This window comes from Mobula hypostoma, chromosome 6 (genome assembly GCF_963921235.1).
Source record: "Mobula hypostoma chromosome 6, sMobHyp1.1, whole genome shotgun sequence".
In the NCBI taxonomy this organism is placed as follows: Eukaryota; Metazoa; Chordata; class Chondrichthyes; order Myliobatiformes; family Myliobatidae; genus Mobula; species Mobula hypostoma.
In genome coordinates this window covers 185,322,661-185,335,920 of record NC_086102.1, presented here as the reverse complement: position 1 = coordinate 185,335,920, position 13,260 = coordinate 185,322,661, and the positions used below count along the sequence as shown (strand labels likewise).

Here is a 13,260-nt window from a genome sequence, read left to right as displayed (position 1 = left end):
CAGCAAGAAGAGAACATGATCTGGATATTGAGGGTCGTTGATGTTGGTTGCTGCTTTCCTGCGACACTGCTCCATGTAAATCTGCTCAGTGGTAGAGAAAACCTTATCCATGATGGACTGAGCTATATCCACTACTTTTTGTCGGATTTTCTGTTCAAGAACACTGGTGTTTCCATACCAATATACCAAGTCAACATACTTCGGGCTCATAATTATGTGTTCACGATATTTTCTCCACAAGGTGCAATACCTTCAGAACTCTAAACCTCATATCATACGTGCACCCATTGATTGTATTTTCATTGTTGACCTACACTGGCAGAACTGACTGTTTTTTATTCTCCCACTTTAAATAGTTGTGCGGCTTTCTCCAGCCAACAGCTGCCAATGAACACTTCATTCCCCTAATTCTTGCTCTAATTCTTCATCACTAACTTCCTCCAACCTCACTCTGTGTACACTTCTTGCTGCCTCGATAAAGCAACTAACCTAATCAAAGACCGGACCCACCCCACTCATTTTCTCTTCTCACCTCTGCCATCGAGCAGAAGATAAGAAAGCCTGAAAGCATGTACTGCCAGGCTCAAGGACAATTTCTTTGCTGTTGTTATAAAACTTGAATAATCCCCTAGTCCAATAAGGACAAACCCTTGACCTCACAACCAACCCCATTATGGCTTTGCACCTAATTGTCTGCTTTATACTGCATTTTCTCTGGAACTGTAATACTTTATTGTATGTTCTGATATTGTTTTCCCTTGTATTACCTCAGTGCATTGAAGGTGTGCAAAACAGTTTTTTTTTACTATACTTGGGTACATGAGACAATAATAAATAACTTTACCAATTTACTTTCTTAATGGTGTTTAGAAGTCTTTCTTAAGGTGTGTTACGGCATTTTAGCTATTTTAATGTGTTTTTTAATCTTAGTTCTTCCTATTTTTTATTCATTGCTTTTTCAAGATCTCTGTGTTGCTTCGGAGACCAGAATGTATTGTTAATACATAATTACTCTTGGGAAGGTGTAGAGAATCTGTGACTTTGAACAACTTTAGTCCTCATGTTGACGGTATACCCACAGTGCTGTTGGTTAGGAAATTACAATATTTAGAGCTAGCAACAATGGTAATATATTTTTCAATTAGGATGATAAGTGACTCTGTGGGTGGTTAGCAGAAGAGTGTATAGGTGTACAGGTGGAGATTTTACCATACTTTGGAAGTCCTGTTTGTAGATTATAGATTCAACAGGTGCTGTTGAAATTGCTTAGGCAAGTAACTACTGTGCATTTCGTAGATGGCACACAATGCAGCCACAATATACCAGTTTGTGATGGAGATTATGGATGTTTAGGGTAGTGGATGGCGTACCAACGGTTTGGACTACATTGTTCTGGATGAGATGGCAAGCTTCTTGACTGTTGTTGAAAGTGCATTCATTCAGATATGGAAGTATTCTAGCATACTTCCAACTTGTGGCTCGTCAGTTGTGGAAAGTCTTTGGGGCATCAGGACGTGTATCAAGCCTCTGACATACTTTTGAACTTGTGGCTGGTACAGTTGAATTTCTGGTCCTTGTTGACTCCCAGAATGCTGGAGAAGAGAAACTCAATTATGTTAAACTGGGGCATGCTCTCTTCTGGTTCCGACTGTTAGGGAGGACACACCATATTGATGATCCAAACTCAATGATTCAGAAACAGCTTCTTCCAAACAGTCATCAGATTTCTGAATGGTCCAAGAACATACGAACAATACTTAATTGTTCCTTTTGTTGCACTATTGATTTCTTTCCAGTTATAGTAATTTTTTTGTCTTTGTACTGTACTGCTGCTGCAAAGCAACAAATTTTATGTCGTTTACAGTGCCTTGAAAAAGTATTCAGCCTGTAATTACAAATTTTATGTCATTTACAGTGGCTTGAAAAAGTATTCAGCCCGTAATTATAAAGGGGGTGAATTCTTTTTCAGCCTCACAATTATGGTTTTTCATTTTTAGTAAATTGCCAGTGGCATGTGTTACAGGGTAGAGGCATGGTGCAGTTAAAACAGAAAGCAACAAATACTGGACTGAGAGTGTTGTGTTTGAATGCACGCAGCATAAGGAATAAAATGGATGATCTTGAAACCCAGCTACAAGTTGGCAAATAGTTGTGGCCATTTCTGAAACTTGGCTAAAGGATGGCTGCCATTGGGAGCTGGATGTTCAAGGATATACGGTGTATCGGAAAGATAGGTCAGCAGGCAGAGGGGGTTGTGTGGCTCTGTGAATAAGAAATAATATGAAATCATTAGAAAGGGATGACATAGGATCGGGAGGTGTAGAGTCTCTATGGGTTGAGTTAACAAGTGACAAGGGTAAAAGGACCCTAATGGCAGTTGTATACAGGCCTCCAAACAGCAGCCAGGATGTGGATTACAAATTACAGCAGGAGATAGAAAAGACGTGTCAGCAAAGTAATGTCATGGTAATCGTTGGGGACTTTAACATGAAAGTGAACTGGGAAAACCAGGTCAGTACTGGACCTCGAGAGAGAATTTGTAGAATGTCTAAGGGATGGCTTTTTAGAACGGTTTGTTGTTGAGCCCACTAGGGGATCAGCTGTGCTGGATTGGATGTTGTGCAATGATCTGGAGGTAATAAGAGAGCTTAAGGTTAAGGAACTCTTAGGGAATAGTAATCATAATATGATTGAGTCCACATTAAAATTTGAGAGGGAAAAAATAAAATCCAATGCGTCGTTATTTCAGTGGAAGAAAGGAAATTACAATGGCATGAGAGGGCAACTGGCCGAAGTTGACTGGAAAGGGGCATTTGCAGGAAAGACAGCAGAGCAGCAATGGCTGGAGTTTCTGTGAAAAATGAGGGAAGTGCAAAACAGATATATGTCAAATAAGAAGAAATTTTCAAAGGGAAGAAGGACACTACCATGGCTGATAGGTGAAGTCAGAACCAAAGTAAAAGCAAAAGAGAGGGCATACAAGGAAGCCAGAGCTAGTGGAAAGATAGAGGATTAGGGAGCATTTAAAAACTTGCAGAAGGAAATTAAGAAGGTCATTCGGAAGGAAAAGATGAATTATGAGAGGAAGCTAGTGACTAATATCGAAGAAGATACTAAAAGGTTTTTTAAGTATATAAAAGGTAAAAGAGTTGAGGGTAGGTATAGGACCAAAAGAAAATGATGCTGGAGATACTATAATGAGAGATGCAGAGACGGCAGAGGAACTGAATGTGTATTTTGCAACATACATCAAAGTTGCTGGTGAACGCAGCAGGCCAAGCAGCATCTATAGGAAGAGGCGCAGTCGACGCTTCAGGCCGAGACCCTTCGTCAGGACTGTATTTTGCATCAGTCTTCACAGTGGAAGACATCTGGCAGTATACCAGACATTCAGGAGTGTCAGGGAAATGGTGTATGTGCAGTGAAAGTTATGACTGAGGAGGTGCTCAGGAATCTAAATAGTCGGAGGGTGGGTAAATCTCCTGGACCTGATGGAATGCACCCTCAGGTTCTGAAGCTGGAGAGATTGCGGAGGCATTAATGATGATCTTTCAAAAATCGATAGATTCTGGCATTGTACTGGATGACTGGAAAATTGCAAATATTACTCCGCTATTTAAGAAAGGTGGGAGGCAGCAGAAAGGAAACTATAGACCTGTTAGCCTGATATCAGTGGTTGGGAAGTTGTTGGAATTGATTGTTAGCGATGAGATTATGGAGTACCTGGAGGCACATGACAAGATAACCCAAAGCCCACATGGTTTCCTGAAAGAAAAATCCTGCCTGACAAACCTACTGCAATTCTTTGAGGAAATTACAAGCAGGGTATACAAAGAAGATGCAGTAGACGTAGTGTTGTAATTGTATCTGCCTCTACCATTTCCTCTGGTAGCTTGCTGATTCCATATGCCTACCACCCTCAGGTCCCCTTTAAATCTTTACGTTCTCACCTTAAACTATGCCTTCTAGTTTTAGACTCCATCACCCTGGGAAAAAGATTATGACCAATGATTTTATTTTGATTTTCAGAAGACCTTTGACAAGGTGCTGCATATGAGGCAGCTTAGCAAGATAAGAGCCCATGGAATTACAGGGAAGTTACTAGCATGGGTGGAGCATTGGCTGGTCAGCAGAAAACAGAGAGTGAGAATAAAGGGATCGTATTCTGGCTCGCTGCCGGTTACCAGTGGAGTTCCACAGGGGTCAGTGTTGGGACCGCTGCTTTTTACGATGTATGTCAATGATTTGCACTATGGGATTAATGGATTTGTGGCTAAGTTTGCCAATGATACAAAGATAGGCAGGGGAGTGGGTAGTGTTGAGGAAACAGAGAGCCTGCAGAGAGACTTAGATAGTTTTGGGGAATGGGCAAAGAAGTGGCAAATGAAATGCAATATTGGAAAGTGTATGGTGCAGAAGAAATAAACGGGCACACTGTATGTAAGCGAAACAAGTGCTACACATGCCCTTACACTTCCTCCCTTACCACCATTCAGGGCCCCAAACAGTCCTTCCAGGTGAGGCATCACTTCACCTGTGAGTCGACTGGGGTGATATACTGCGTCCGGTGCTCCCGATGTGGCCTTTTATATATTGGTGAGACCCGACGCAGACTGGGAGACCGCTTTGCTGAACATCTACGCTCTGTCCGCCAGAGAAAGCAGGATCTCCCAGTGGCCACACATTGTAATTCCACATCCCATTCCCATTCTGACATGTCTATCCACGGCCTCCTCTACTGTAAAGATGAAGCCACACTCAGGTTGGAGGAACAACACCTTATATTCCGTATGGGTAGCCTCCAACCTGATGGCATGAACATTGACTTCTCTAACTTCCGCTAGGCCCCACCTCCCCCTCGTACCCCATCTGTTACTCTTTTTAATGCACACATTCTTTCTCTCACTCTCCTTTTTCTCCCTCTGTCCCTCTGAATATACCTCTTGCCCATCCTCTGGGTCACCCCCCCCCGTCTTTCTTCCCGAACCTCCTGTCCCATGATCCTCTCGTATCCCCTTCTGCCTCTCACCTGTCCAGCTCTCGGCTCCATCCCTCCCCCTCCTGTCTTCTCCTATCATTTTGCATCTCCCCCTCCCCCTCCAGCTTTCAAATCCCTTACTCACTCTTCCTTCAGTTAGTCCTGACGAAGGGTCTCGGCCTGAAACGTCGACTGCGCTTCTTCCTATAGATGCTGCCTGGCCTGCTGCGTTCACCAGCAACTTTGATGTATGTTACACTGTTATTTAGATGGGGAGAGAATTCAAAATGCAGAGATGCAAAGGGACTTGTGCAAGATACCCTAAAGGTTAACCTCCAGGTAGAGTTGGTTATGAAGAAGGCGAATGCAATGTTGGCATTCATTTCTAGAGGTATAGAATATAAAAGCAGGGATGTGATGTTGAGGCTCTATAAGGCATTCGTGAGACCACACTTGGAGTATTGTGTGCAGATTGGGCTCCTTATTTTAGAAAGGATATACTGACATTGGAGAGGGTTCAGAGAAGATTCACAAGAATGATTCCAGGAGTGAAAGGGTTACTGTATGAGGAATGTCTGTCAGCTCTTGGGCTGTATTCCCTGGAGTTCAGGAGAATGAGGGGGGGATCTCATAGAAACATTCTGAATGTTAAAAGGCCTAAACAGATTAGATATGGCAAAGTTATTTCCCATTGTAGGGGATTCTAGGACAAGAGGGCACGACTTTAGGATTGAAGGACGTCCTTTTAGAATTAAAATGCGGAGAAATTACTTTAGTCAGAGGGTGGTAAATCTGTGGAATTTGTTGCCATGAGCAGCTGTGGAGGCCAAGTCATTGGGTGCATTTAAGGCAGAGATAGATAGGTTCTTGATTAGCCAGGGCATCAAAGGGTATGGGGTGAAAGCAGGGGAATGGGGATGATTGGAAGAACTGGATCAGCCCATGATTGAATGGTGGAGCAGACTCAATGGGCGAATATCCTACTCCTGCTGCTATATCTTATGGTCTTATGGTCTCACTTCATACAGGCATGGACTAAGGCAATGAAAATAGGAACTTTCTCCCAGCAATAGAAGTGCTGCAAATAGTTATAGAATCATAGAGCACGGACCAGCCCTTTAGACCAATCCATCCATATCAACCAGTTGCTTACCTGAGCTAATCCCATTTCTTGTGTTTGGCCCGTATTCCTTTAAACCTTTTATATACCTGTTTAAATGTCTTTTAAAAGTTGTAATTTTTATCTGCCTCTACCATTTCCTCTGGTAGCTTGCTTTATTGTGTGCAATTTTGGTCCCCTAATCTGAGGAAAGACACTCTTGCCATAGAGGGAGTACAAAGAAGGTTCACCAGATTGATTCCTGGGATGGCAGGACTTTCATATGATGAAAGACTGGATCAACTAGGCTTATACTCGTTGGAATTTAGAAGATTGAGGGGGGATCTTATTGAAACATATAAAATACTAAAGGGATTGGACAGGCTAGATGCAGGAAGATTGTTCCCGATGTTGGGGAAGTCCAGAACGAGGGGTCACAGTTTGAGGATAAAGGGGAAGCCTTTTAGGACCAACATGAGGAAAAACTTCTTCATACAGAGAGTGGTGAATCTGTGGAATTCTCTGCCACAGGAAACAGTTGAGGCCAGTTCATTGGCTATATTTAAGAGGGAGTTAGATATGGCCCTTGTGGCTAAAGGGATCAGAGGGTATGGAGGGAAGGCTGGTACAGGGTTCTGAGTTGGATGATCAGCCATGATCATACTGAATGGCGGTGCAGGCTCGAAGGGCCGAATGGCCTACTCCTGCACCTACTTTCTATGTTTCTGTTCCATATACCTTCCACCCTCAGGTCCCCTTTAAATCTTTTTCCTCTCACCTTAAACTATGCCTTCTAGTTTTAGACTCCATCACCCTGGGAAAAAGATTATGACTGATCATTTTCTTAATCCCCCTCATGATTTTATATACCTCGATAAGATCATCTCTTAACCGTTTATACTCCAGGGAAAATAGCTCCAGTATCTGGGTATAACTCAAGCCATCTTGTGAATCTTTTCTATATCCTGTCCTGCTTCAGGACATCCTTCCAACAGCTAAGTGACCAGAAATGCACACAGCACTCTCAGCTCTCGCAGCTCCTATGCTCTAGATTCTGATCGATCAAGGCAAGCATGCCAAATGTCTACCTGTGTCACTGCTTTCAGGACACTCTGTGCTTGTAACCTTGGTAACTCTACCCTTCAGCATTTTCCAGAAACCTGCCATTATAAGTCCTGCCCTAGTTTAGCTTTCCTAAATGAAGTATTTCACATTTGTCTGCGTTAAATGTTACCTGCCATTCCCTGGCCTGCTTTCACAGTTGTTCTAAATCCTGCTGTAATCTTAAAAAGATTCAAAGTTCATTTATTACCGAAGTATATATACAAAATACAACTGTGAGATCCATCTTCACGCAGGCAGTCATGAAACAGAGAAACACCAGGGAACTTGTTCAACAAAACGTCAAACACCTGCATGAAAGAAGAACAAATTCGCAAACAGCGGAAAGTGAACAAACCATGCATTCAATCTCAAACATCAGGTATTCAGCTTCGTTCAGTTCAGTACCATACCACTAGCCAATAAAGGCTGCAGAACCATTCATTGTTGAAATGCCCCAGTCCACATCGATCACCCAAATCAAATTGCTCAAAAACAGCAGGAAAAAGAGGGTAACCAGAATCTAGGAACACATGCACCTCAAAGCCCTCCAAAAGGAATGCACAACCTCCTGGCAACATGGATCCCAAGACTTCTGCATTTTGCTTCGACAGCAGCTAGCGAGAGGGAGACAAAAACCAGTCAAGCACAGGCAGATGGCACCAAACAGCTGTCCATCCTCCACCCTCATTCTCATCAACTACAACCTTGCTTGACACTTCAATTGGAGAGAAGAATTAGATTCAATAATGGGCTCACACCCTCAACATGTCAACCGGAGAGAAGCAATGGAGTCGATCATGGGCTCGCACACCATCTCCAGGCTACAAGGCCTCCAGGCCAGACGCTGCACTCCAAACCGCATCGAATTCTCTTGGAGACAGCAAAGTGCCAGACGGTTCAGTCGATACCAAAACACACCATTAAAAATTAAATCACATGTTCCAATTGCACGCAGCTTAGTAGTTCAATCATAGAAAACATAGAAACATAGAAAACCTACAGCACAATACAGGCCCTTCGGCCCACAAAACTATGCAGAACATGTCCTTACCTTGGAAAATACCTAGGGTTACCCATAGCCCTTTATTTTTCTGAGCTCCATGTGCATATACAGGAGTCTCTTAAAAGATCCTATCGTATCCAACTCCACCACTGTCACCGGCAGCCCATTCCACACATTCACCACTCTCTGCGTAAAAATCTTACCCCTGACATCTACTCCCAGGCACCTTAAACCTATGTTTTCTTGTGGCAGCCATTTCAGCCCTGGGAAAAAGCCTCTGACTATCCACACAATCAATGACTCTCATCACCTTATACACCTCTATCAGGTCACCTCTCATCCTCTGTCCAAGGAGAAAAGGCCGAGTTCACTCAACCTATTCTCATAAGGCATGCTCCTTAATCCAGGCAACATCCTTGTAAATCTCCTCTGCACCCTTTCTATGGTTTCCACATCCTTACTGTAGTGAGGTGACCAGAACTGAGCGTAGTACTCCAAATGGGGTCTGGCCAGGGTCCTATATAGCTGCAGCATTACCTCTTGGCTCCTAATCTCATTCCCACGATTGATGAAGGCCAGTGCACCATATGCCTTCTTATCCACATAGTCAACTTGAGTGTCCTATCGACTCAGACCACAAGATAGATAGATAGATATACTTTATTAATCCTGAGGGAAGTTGGGTTTCATTACAGCTGCACCAACCAAGAATAGAGCATAAATATAGCAATACAAAAACCACAAACAATCAAACAACAAAATGCAAACTATGCCAGATGGAAAATAAGTCCAGGACCAGTCTATTGGCTCAGGGTGTCTGACCTCCACGGGAGGAGCTGCACATTCGATGGCCACAGGCAGGAATGAACTCCCGCGCTGCCCAGTGTTGTATCTTGGTGGAATGTGGCCGAAATCCAACAGTAAAAAGTTCAATATCCGGTCTACAAACACGTTCCTCGATTGTAATATGACCCGGATTGCACCATCTGTTGTTAACCAGAACAGTAAGCACCCAACTCTTACACTTAAATCCTCGGGGGACCAATATCCTGGCAGGGAGATTAGCGGGGGCTACTGAGGTGACTTTAAACTAGAATGGTTGGGGGGTGGGAATCAAATTAAAGCGGCTAGGTGTGAGGAGGTTAGTTCACAACAGAGGGATGGGAACCAGTGCAGAGAGACAGAGGGGTGTAAAGTGAGCGTAGAAGCAAAAAGTACAAAGGGGAAAAGTAAAAGTGGCAGGCCGACAAATCCAGGGCAAGCATTAAAAAGGGCTAAGAGAGTTGTAAAAGAGTGCCTGAAGGCTTTATGTGTCAATGCAAGGAGCATTCGTAATAAGGTGGATGAATTGAAAGTGCAGATTGTTATTAATGATTATGATATAGTTGGGATCACAGAGACATGGCTCCAGGGTGACCAGGGATGGGAGCTCAACGTTCAGGGATATTCAATATTCAGGAGGGATAGACACGAAGGAAGGGGAGGTGGGGTGGCGTTGCTGGTTAAAAAAGAGATTAACGCAATAGAAAGGAAGGACATAAGCCGGGAAGATGTGGAATCGATATGGGTAGAGCTGCGTAACACTAAGGGGCAGAAGACGCTGGTGGGAGTTGTGTACAGGCCACCTAACAGTAGTAGTGAGGTCGGAGATGGTATTAAACAGGAAATTAGAAATGTGTGCAATAAAGGAACAGCAGTTATAATGGGTGACTTCAATCTACATGTAGACTGGGTGAACCAAATTGGTAAAGGTGCTGAGGAAGAGGATTTCTTGGAATGTATGCGGGATGGTTTTTTGAACCAACATGTCGAGGAACCGACTAGAGAGCAGGCTATTCTGGACTGGGTTTTGAGCAATGAGGAAGGGTTAATTAGCGATCTTGTCGTGAGAGGCCCCTTGGGTAAGAGTGACCATAATATGGTGGAATTCTTCATTAACATGGAGAGTGACGTAGTTAATTCAGAAACAAAGGTTCTGAACTTAAAGAGGGGTAACTTTGAAGGTATGAGACATGAATTAGCTAAGATAGACTGGCAAATGACACTTCAAGGATTGACGGTGGATATGCAATGGCAGGCATTTAAAGGTTGCATGGATGAACTACAACAATTGTTCATCCCAGTTTGGCAAAAGAATAAATCAAGGAAGGTAGTGCACCCGTGGCTGACAAGAGAAATTAGGGATAGTATCAATTCCAAAGAAGTAGCATACAAATTAGCCAGAGAAAGTGGCTCACCTGAGGACTGGGAGAAATTCAGAGTTCAGCAGAGGAGGACAAAGGGCTTAATTAGGAAGGGGAAAAAAGATTATGAGAGAAAACTGGCAGAGAACATAAAAACGGACTGTAAAAGCTTTTATAGATATGTAAAAAGGAAAAGACTGATAAAGACAAATGTAGGTCCCCTGCAAACAGAAACAGGTGAATTGATTATGGGGAGCAAGGACATGGCAGACCAATTGAATAATTACTTTGGTTCTGTCTTCACTAAGGAGGACATAAATAATCTTCCAGAAATAGTAAGGGACAGAGGGTCCAGTGAGATGGAGGAACTGAGCGAAATACATGTTAGTAGGGAAGTGGTGTTAGGTAAATTGAAGGGATTGAAGGCAGATAAATCCCCAGGGCCAGATGGTCTGCATCCCAGAGTGCTTAAGGAAGTGGCCCAAGAAATAGTGGATGCATTAGTGATAATTTTTCAAAACTCGTTAGATTCTGGACTAGTTCCTGAGGATTGGAGGGTGGCTAATGTAACCCCACTTTTTAAAAAAGGAGGGAGAGAGAAACCGGGGAATTATAGGCCGGTTAGCCTAACGTCGGTGGTGGGGAAACTGCTGGAGTCAGTTATCAAGGATGTGATAACAGCACATTTGGAAAGCGGTGAAATGATCGGACAAAGTCAGCATGGATTTGTGAAAGGAAAATCATGTCTGACGAATCTCATAGAATTTTTTGAGGATGTAACTAGTAGAGTGGATAGGGGAGAACCAGTGGATGTGGTATATTTGGATTTTCAAAAGGCTTTTGACAAGGTCCCACATAGGAGATTAGTGTGCAAACTTAAAGCACACGGTATTGGGGGTAAGGTATTGGTGTGGGTGGAGAATTGGTTAGCAGACAGGAAGCAAAGAGTGGGAATAAACGGGACCTTTTCAGAATGGCAGGCGGTGACTAGTGGGGTACCGCAAGGCTCAGTGCTGGGACCCCAGTTGTTTACAATATATATTAATGACTTGGATGAGGGAATTAAATGCAGCATCTCCAAGTTTGCGGATGACACGAAGCTGGGTGGCAGTGTTAGCAGTGAGGAGGATGCTAAGAGGATGCAGGGTGACTTGGATAGGTTGGGTGAGTGGGCAAACTCATGGCAGATGCAATTTAATGTGGATAAATGTGAAGTTATCCGCTTTGGTGGCAAAAATAGGAAAACAGATTATTATCTGAATGGTGGCCGATTAGGAAAAGGGGAGGTGCAACGAGACCTGGGTGTCATTATACACCAGTCATTGAAAGTGGGCATGCAGGTACAGCAGGCGGTGAAAAAGGCGAACGGTATGCTGGCATTTATAGCGAGAGGATTCGAGTACAGGAGCAGGGAGGTACTACTGCAGTTGTACAAGGCCTTGGTGAGACCACACCTGGAGTATTGTGTGCAGTTTTGGTCCCCTAATCTGAGGAAAGACATCTTTGCCATAGAGGGAGTACAAAGAAGGTTCACCAGATTGATTCCTGGGATGGCAGGTCTTTCATATGAAGAAAGACTGGATGAACTGGGCTTGTACTCGTTGGAATTTAGAAGATTGAGGGGGGATCTGATTGAAACGTATAAGATCCTAAAGGGATTGGACAGGCTAGATGCAGGAAGATTGTTCCCGATGTTGGGGAGGTCTAGAACGAGGGGTCACAGTTTGAGGATAGAGGGGAAGCCTTTTAGGACCGAGGTTAGGAAAAACTTCTTCACACAGAGAGTGGTGAATCTGTGGAATTCTCTGCCACAGCAAACTGTTGAGGCCAGTTCATTAGCTATGTTTAAAAGGAAGTTAGATATGGCCCTTGTGGCTACAGGGGTCAGGGGGTATGGAGGGAAGGCTGGGTTCTGAGTTGGATGATCAGCCATGATCATAATAAATGGCGGTGCAGGCTCGAAGGGCCGAATGGCCTACTCCTGCACCTATTTTCTATGTTTCTATGTAACTCCTTTATGCTTACCACTCTCAGTGCACTTCCGGTCAGCCAGAACGGTCTGGAAGCCGTCCATGGAGAAGTTTTGATCGGGAAGGTCCTCGTGCAGCCCCGTTCCAGTGAAACACGTAACACTGCACTCCCGAAATGTTCTCTGACGCCTGGGTAGTGCCGTGAATTCGTCCATTTTATTATCCACCGAACTCCTCTTCTCCATAAGTCTCTTTTGTCTCGACCCGGTCCTCTCTCCTCGACTTTGTGATCCCCTTCTGCATCCTCTGTGTGTTTTCCTCCAGATTTCAGCTGGGGTGTCTGCCGCTCTGGTCACTAAACCGGCCAGCATTAGTGCAAACAGCTGGTCCCTGGAATACACAATGCGACCTTGCTTCTGTCCCGCGTGTCGGGATGTAACTATTTCCAGCGCTAAAAACCCAAATAAAACTCTTTCTACCAGCATGTTAGAGAGGCTGCATATTTGACGTGTTACCATGAAAAAAAATACAAAAAATAACGTAAGTTAAAAAGTAAGAAGAAGAAAGTAAGAATAGATCGGAACGACTGTACCAGGCTGCATGCGCGATCCCTGTGATCTGATCCACACAACCAAGAGTCTTACCATTAATACTATATTCTGCCATCATATTTCACCTACCAAAATGAACCACTTCACACTTACCTGGGTTGAACTCCATCTGCCACTTCTCAGCCCAGTTTTGCATTCTATCAATGTCCTGCTGTAACCTCTGACAGCCCTCCACACTATCCACAACACCTCCAACATTTGTGTCATCTGCAAATTTACCAACACATCCCTGCACTTTCTCATCCAGGTCATCTATAAAAATTACGAAGAGTGAGGGTCCCAGAACAGATCCCTGAGGCACACCACTGGTCA

The 13,260-nt window shown here is 43.8% G+C and overlaps 1 protein-coding gene across 1 annotated transcript in view; it reads left to right on the top strand.

The window, feature by feature from the left end:
- The window catches only part of cfap221 (cilia and flagella associated protein 221), a 200,030-nt gene that overhangs the window by 121,128 nt on the left and 65,642 nt on the right, over nucleotides 1–13,260 (top strand). The window lies entirely within an intron of this gene.